Source organism: Phalangium opilio, unplaced genomic scaffold (assembly GCF_054372755.1).
Source record: "Phalangium opilio isolate 3A_F unplaced genomic scaffold, DU_Popi_V2 ptg000098l_1, whole genome shotgun sequence".
Lineage (NCBI taxonomy): Eukaryota > Metazoa > Arthropoda > Arachnida > Opiliones > Phalangiidae > Phalangium > Phalangium opilio.
The window spans coordinates 3,838,888-3,847,412 of record NW_028324201.1 but is presented as its reverse complement, the minus strand read 5'-3'; positions in this window follow the sequence as shown (position 1 = coordinate 3,847,412).

Genomic DNA, 8,525 nt, shown 5'->3' with positions numbered 1-8,525 from the left:
AAGAGAACAAAGGATAATAAACATGAAAAATCAGAATTATGTTTACAAAGATAAACATCAATATTTTGGAAAAGGCGTAACATTGTTAAATGATTTATAAAATATTACTAACCTAACCTAACCCTAACCTAACAATAATTTTTTGGAAAAGGCATATTATTTGAAAAGTCAATGAAGATATTGCTAACCAAACCCAACCTTACCTAACCTAACCTGGTTTTGAACAAGAACGTTTTATTGGATGAAAGCGTTTTTGATTAATCCATAACCCATGCCCAAATAGTCAAGTGCTATTTTCACTTTTTCTGTATACTTTTATATTATACTTTTAGAACACACGGTAATAAAAACTCCCAAAGGTCGTTTTTAATTATCATCTTGTTGTATAGTCGTCAAATAATGGCGTTTCCTAGGCAATAAAAATGTATTTAAAACGCTTTCATTAATAAACGACATAAATAGAAATTAAACTACATAACATTTTTGGGGTCGCTTAATTCGACAAATAGCGTCGTTTGAATTGTAAATACCAAATCCGCGTTTGAGCTAAATTCATTAAAAACATTGGCTGGATTCGGTCTTATGGAATTCTGCGCAATGGGAAGATACCCATAATGTGCAGTGCTATTAAAGTGTTAGTGACATAATTTTCGTCATCCTCAAACTTAAAATGCGAAAAAAATCCTTGAAAAATCTAGTTTTTTATGATATGTTTACTTTTTTATTTGGTTTCGTAGCAATTTGTTAAATTGCAATCAAAGTTTTGTGTTTGGAAAAGGCCTAGTTGAGATTTTCTTTCGTTTGATGACGTAGTAAGGAGAAATTTTCACTCTAGATGTCGCTCACGTGACGCGCCTGTTAGTGTCGCCGCGCCGCGTTAAGCCTAATTTATTCAGATTCGCGCGCGAGCCGCATTAGTAGACTCGGGAGTCTCGCGCTTGGCTTTTCCGCGAGATGCCGTGAGTGACGTATCAAGGAGAAAAACCCGCCAAAAATCTTCTCCGCAAATTTGCCTTTGTCCCCCAAATTTCAAGTTTTCAAAGTGTTTTTTCTGTGTTTTCAGTCATAATTAAATATTAATCAAGCATATTTTTGGAATCAGAAGAGTTTAAACTCTCAAAAAAGTAAGGTTTTCTTTAGATTTGAGATAATTTTTAAATCACGTCGCTATTCCTTTAAGTATTTGTTGTGAAAAAATTCTCAAGTCTACTTGCTATATTTTATAAATGTTGGAGAATTTTGTTTTATTCTAATCTTGGCCTAGTTGCTTATTTTCAATTTGAAATGGGGGCAAAGAAGTTAGTCTTGTGCTGTCAGAAAGTCAGCGGCTGATCCTTATACCTATAACTTACGGGACGAGAATTCAACGTGACTTCCCTGTTAATTCTGTCTACATTTAGACTTAAAGTGTTAGTGCCATAATTTTCTTCATCCACAAACTTAAAATGCGAAAAATCCTTGAAAAATCTAGTTTATTATGATATGTTTACTTTTCTATTTGGTTTCGTAGCAATTTATAAAATTGCAATCAAAGTTTGATGACGTAGTAAGGAGAAATTTTCACTCTAGATGTCGCTCACGTGATGCCTGTTCGTGTCTCAGCGCCGCGTTAAGCTTATTTTATTAAGATTCGCGCGGCATTAGTAGGCTCGGGCGCTCGCGCTTGGCATTTCCGCGAGATGCCGTGAGTGACGTAGCAAGGAGAAAATCCCGCCGTAAATCTTCTGCGCAAATTTGCTTTTGACCCCAAATTTCAAGTTTTCGAAGTGTTTTTCTGTGTTTTCCCTCATATTTAAATATTTATCAAGCATATATTTGGAATCAGAAGAGTTTAATCTCTCAAAAAAGTAAGGTTTTCTTTAGATTTGAGATAATTTTTTAATCAGGTCGCTATTTCTTTAAGTTGAAAACTCTTTTCCTACGTTATTTTAAGTGCTATTTGTTTTTTGTTTTTAAGGGGCCAGGGGTCTTCCGGTTGTCTCTTTTTGTTACGGGGGGGTAATAGTGCAGGTATGGTTATTGACAGGGGTGTGCGATTATTTTTGTATTTGGAATCGGGTTCAGGAAATAAAAGATTTGCTTGTCGGGTATCGGGTAACTAGGCTTAGCCGAAAAATGGTTGTCTGGTCCCAGTCGGGTATTAAATGTAACTGACAACGAATACCTATCGGGTAAAATCATTACAATTGGCATTTTGTCAAGCGAAGAAAATTACACAAGGCTATCTAAATAGTTCAAAATAGTCAATAAAATTTAATACATATTTCTAACTTGGAAATTTGTCCATTAGTAATATTTACTGAAATATTGAAAAGTGCCACCTCATTCTAATCGGTTACGTAATTTTAGGTGTAGAATCTCTGGGCCTTAATAGTAGCCACATTGTTATCTATTTAATTAGCAATTAAATAGGAAGAAAAAAATCAAAGACCCTAAAAAAAGAAAGTTCAGAAGTGTCCGACCCCACAGATAGAGAGGTACCCCCTCCCATCCCCGACACTTTAGAGATAAACTAAAGGATGAAAACTCGAACTTTCTATCGAGTCTCCATGGCACAGTGGCAGAGTGTCATAGTGCTGCGCGAGCGACACGGGTTCGACTCTAGGGTGTGGCCACTACTACTACGGCTCGGGTCAAACTAAGAGCCTATCGTATACTACGATGTGGCTAAAAAGAGATATATTTGATAACTTAAACACAATTTCTTTTCTTCCATTCCTGCATGGCATCTGAACGACGACGAATATCTCTTAATATCCTTTATATATTTCAAATACAAGAGCCACTGTCGCCAATGCGAGTCCAATAAAGTACAGCTTAGACGCCTCAGAAATTATTTGAATTCCAAGTGGTCTCCAAGAATCAATTCGTGATGGCTGCTCAAATAACTCTCTTGTAGTATAATCCATTTCACGTGCTACACGTATATCCTGAGCAGTTTCATGAAACATTAGAGCTCTGAAAGACAAATTAAGACTTTTATTTTGGTTTGTTTGAAGAAAGTAGCAAGTTCAACCCTTTTTCCCAGGTGCAAGGGAAAATTCCATCTTCCATAATTCGAAAAAATATTTTTGTGGAATATTTCTGGGCCCCATAAGTTCGTTTTACTAAATTTTCTGACACAGTCATATAATCTCGTTGAATCTGGCCCTCTTGATGAGTTCTTGTCTACCTGCATGTGTATTTAGATTTAATTTAATCATAAGCAATATCCAATTTTGGACTTCTACTTAATTATAGTTTTTAAACAATTTTTACCACAAAAGCTATTGAAGAACATTAATTCGTTTGGACCAGATAGCCAGATACATAGAAATTAAGGGGATCTTTTATCGCAATGAAAACATATATTTTTTGGGGACTCATAATATTAGAAGATTTTGGGCTTCTTAAACCAGAAAATCGGGCCCGATCTACTACTATTGACGATTGTCCTCAAACCTTGAAAATATATTTTTTTTTAAATATTTCTATGTAAAATATTTACGTACACTTGATTTAATTCTTCTATCATCTTCATGCTAAAAATCTTTTTACGTTTTAGCAAAATTCCCATTGGCACATATTGTGAAGGCTTTCCAGAATAAAGGTAATAATGTTCTTTGTAGGCAAAATATTTTCTTGATATCCCGTAAAAATCCTTTTTTCCACGAAGAAAAATTTAATAAAAGATTTAAATTCTTCAGGCCTTTTGTAGAAACCACTCTCCAAGAATTTCTTATCCATACCGTTTAAAACTTTGCAATCGTCCGTCTAAAAATAATAATACTGTATATTTAATATATTCACAAATATATTTTAATAGAAGCTCCAAATTATCATAACTTGTCTTCTTAAGAAAGTTGGTTACAATAAACTGATTACACTTTAGAGGGAGCATAAATCCAACGAACAAGTTATGAAGTTATATTGACCAAAATCATCGACATAACACTTATTGCAGACTAGGTTCTAAATACCAAAATTTCAGTTTTCCGGGACGGATTTAATTTTAGAAGTAGGAATAGAGAACAGAGTAATGTGGGCGCACGTCAAAGTCCCAGACCCCCTTCCATAGGACAGAGGGATATGAAAGAAGAGGTGGGTCATAGCCACAGAGGTTAAAAGGAATTACGTATTTTTTGCCGTCCCCGTCTGCAACGTCATGAAAACGTAGTTTAAATGAGCCAGTAAGATAATTTAAACTTTTGGTTACGTGTTAAAAGGAAGGGTCTCTATACTAGGCTATGAGTCGGACTGAAGTAAATACTAACCGTTCTCCATTCCTACTTCTAAAATTAAATCTATCCCTGCTATTATACAACAAGTTGGGGAACCAAAATAAACAGGCTGTACCTCGTATGAGCAGTTCCCGGTAGAGCAGTTCTCGAAATAGCAAACCGCGATTCCAAAAACACAGCGGTGTTTTTCAAAACTGTTGTTTTAGAAATAGCGGCTGCTATTTTGGGAAATAGCTGTGTTTGTGTTGAGTTCTGCCCATTTCTTAACAATACAGTTGTATTCGTTGGTTTCAAAAGCTACCTTTTTCTGTGATCATTTAATCAGTAATGTGGCCTACTAACGGATCGCGTTTATGAATTTTTTTAAAAGTACACTTAAATATTGTACTATTCTTCAGGCTGTATCAGTTAACAACTCTCATACCAGGATAGAAAAATAGTTCGTGAAAGGTGTGTGACGTCAGCCAACAGGGAAAAAGTGGATTTCAAATAATTTCATATAAAGCATTTTCAAATAACCAGAAATCGGAGAATTAAAAGCTTGATATTTTTGAATTCACAGTAATTAATTCTATGTTTTGTTATATAAATCAGAGGTTTTTCAAACGAAGCTTCTCATACCCTTTAAGGACTGCGAAGCAAACTCGTTTTTGTATAATTATATTGCATAAGTAAATCATTATACAACAATTTTTCTAACGAGTTATAGCAAGTGATAATTGATGGACTCCTGGTTAAAGGGTTATTGTCAATCTCGGGAGTCGCGAGCAAAGGCAAAAAGGTGGCGTTTTCGTTCGAAAAAGCTTGATTGAGAACGAGCCTTAAATCATATTAAATATATAAAAACGTCTTGGTTTGGACCAAGGCCGAAAAAACAAACGATATATGTGAGGTTTATCAATTAACTGAAGTTTCAGATATTGAAATTTTTACCTCTCCGAGTGACGTATGTCACGGAGAGGTTCTAAAATCGACAGGCATGTCTGTGTGTGTGTGTGTATGTGTGTGTGTGTGTGTGTGTGTGTATGTGTGTGTGTCAGGCACTTTCACCCCAGGGGACCGCGTTCGCAGTTTCCGAATCGAAGCAAATGTGTTCGCCATTTCCGGACCGCATTCACAGTTCCCGGAAAATTCAAAACTTGAGGCTATCCACAATTCGCCTGGCCACTATTACTTCATCTGACTAGTCAATTATCCATTCCACATGAACACCAATCTGTATACATTGGCTTCTAACACCACCATCTTCTGGTCTTTGCTTTTGTCCATCCCACATGGACACCAGTCTGTACACCTGGCTTCTACACCACCATCTTCTGGTCTTTGTTTTTGTCCATCCCACATGGACACCAGTCTGTACACCTGGCTTCTACACCACCATCTTCTGGTCTTTGTTTTTGTCCATCCCACATGGACACCAGTCTGTACACCTGGCTTCTACACCACCATCTTCTGGTCTTTGTTTTTGTCCATCCCACATGGACACCAGTCTGCACACCTGGCTTCTACTCCATCGTCATCGTTATCGTTGGGTTTAAGACATTCGCGGCGATCAGCTAGGGTTACGAGAAACGTCTAGCCTCCCTAAGGTGGGATCGTCCACCGAAGGTTTTCGCAATTGCGGTTGTTCTTGCTTTTAGCTGTAGTTCGACACCCTTATATACTACCTATTTGAGTATGGTGAGGCAACCGGCGTATGCTTCATTTTAAACGCCAATATTAGTCAAGTCTCTCAAGAATGTTTAATTGTTCTTTATCAAGACGATGTAACGCTCAATAAGGCGAACAACTAACGAAGAAAATATTTAATATTAGTTATATTTATTTTAATATTTAAGATAATCTTGTTTCTCAACTCAAAATTAAAACGGAAAGAGTTAAAAAGCAGTCTATTTTTTGTCTGTGTGTGTCTGTCCGTTGTCACACTAGTGCGCCGAGTTAGCAGTTCGCTTTGTTTTGATGTGTTAAGAAATCCTACAGAACCTTAATATTCACTTTTTCCATAATATAAAGTGAATATGTGGAAATCTTTTTCGTAATTACGATGCATTTAGTACTTTTGTAGCTTTAAAGCTCTGTTTCATTTTGATATTCCAAGGGTGATTTTTAATATTGTTATTTGAAATGGATGTTTATATATTACTTAAGCTATACTACATCTGTATATAGCATAATCCTTTCTATAGTGATTTCAAGAAGAACGCAACGATATAGATCTATTGAACTTTTATTTGTCATTAGGCCTAGTGAACCAAAAAGTAAACGCTTGGGTTTGCTTTTCGTTTCTGTAATGCAGAGACATTAACGGTTCAGAGTGAGCCGAAAGTTAATACACTGTTAAATAATTAGGCTTAGATTTTATAATCATGGTGGAAATCTGGGCCGCGTTCAGCAGAGCTCAGCGCTGTTAGCAGTGTCCTACAGGACGGGATATTGTTTTTGAATTTGACGTCACGGACGGTTCTTAGCGCTGAGCCAGCGCGGTCTTCAAAGAAAATCGTCGGGTTTTTGGAAAATGTGACGTAAAACGAGTAGTTCTCAGCTTGGCGAAAGAACATGGAGGAATTAATACAAATAGCTCTTGCTGATTCTGATCGGATTATAGCTATTTAATTGGCGTGAAACCAGTTGATCACGCGAGAATTTTAAGAGACATGTTACTTTCTAATTTTAATTATAAAAGTTGTTGTTATGTATCTCTTTAAATACGTTATCATACAATTTTTGTTAAGCCTTGGTATCTTGCACGCTTTATTGCGCTAGCGTCATTTTTAAAACACCGATGACCGGAGAAAAGCTATGACGACAGATCTCACCGGTAAACGTTTTCCAAAATCCGCTGTCATTTTGGGGAGCTCTGCTGGACGCAGCCCAGACCAGTGAAAGGTCTGATCGTAATCGGATTATAGCTTGGTGTTTTCATGCTTTTTATGTTGCGCATTTACTTTCAGTGTGTGTAGTCAAAAATAAGCTTTGATGTTATGTAACGTTAACAGTCATGTTGACAAACTAAGAAAATCGTTGAGGTGAAACGAGAGGATAGTGTTTACATGGCAACCCTGTTGTGAATATGGCTTTGAACATAGAGGTAGAGGGTATATAGTTGAGGAGTAGAAAATTGGGCCTTTACAAAAACGTATAGGTAATATCCCTCCAAAGTTTTAGCTCTTCATTTCCCGTTTTTCCCCCCATCGGATGATTTTAATGTGTACAAGTATATCCTTATTGGATGTAAAATGTCGTCTGATTTACAGTATATTTGCTATGCTTTGTATACTGCTTTAATATTTCATAAATTTTAACTTCAGTATTTTTTCTTAAAAAAATAAACATTTCCATATCTGGGTAAGTAAGTTTGTAAGTAGTCCTCCTCGGAGAGGTAATATTTTGGTTTTCCCAACTTGTTTCTAGTTATTTTTATCCATTTAATCCTTAATCAATATTTAATTCAATCAACTGATTTTACTGTTAATCGATCTAGTCCCTCTAAATTAATTGAAAAAATTACATATCTACGCTTTTTCAAGAACAATTACATTTTCCGAAAACATTTTATCATGAAATTATTTATTTTGAAGGGAGTACGTGTTGAGGGTAGTGTATTGAATATTTGAAATGTTCTACTGGATGTCTAAAAAGAGCAAGCGAAATTTGGCATAACTTGAATTGAAAATATAAATATTTAATCGTGTATGCCGAACAAGGGTGTTGCGCGAATTTATACATTTAATTTCGTATATCGAAACGCTATATTTCTATTGTCGCCTCTATGATGGAAAGTTGCACTGGAACTTCCATTTCCGTACTTAAGAATTTCTTGGTCATAACTCAGTCTATGGTAATATTGGCTGAGTGTGTTGCGACGGTTCAGATGACCCATACACTGAAACCACTGGTGATTATAAAATGTCATATATTGGAAAAATAGAGGAAGGGAGGGGGTGTTGGAGTTAAAAGTAACCTTCTTGGCATAACTAGTAATGAATGATGTGTTTAACCATATTATCTCCGTGGGAAATAAATATATCAAGTACTGAGAATTATTTCTGTTTATGTGATCTTTACCCTTTACCACACAAGATAAACTTTGTTGCTTTGTCTTAAGTAGACGACATTCACTGTAAACGACAGTCTTTTCAACAACTTAAGACAGATATAAACTTCTTTTGATGCAAACTTGAAAATTTGTCAAGCCAGCGACAACTAAACTACGTCGGTCAAGATGCTCACAAGTTAGTGAGTATCGACACGAAATCCCTTCAAAATAATTAATTTCATTATAAAATGTTTTCGGAAAATTTAATT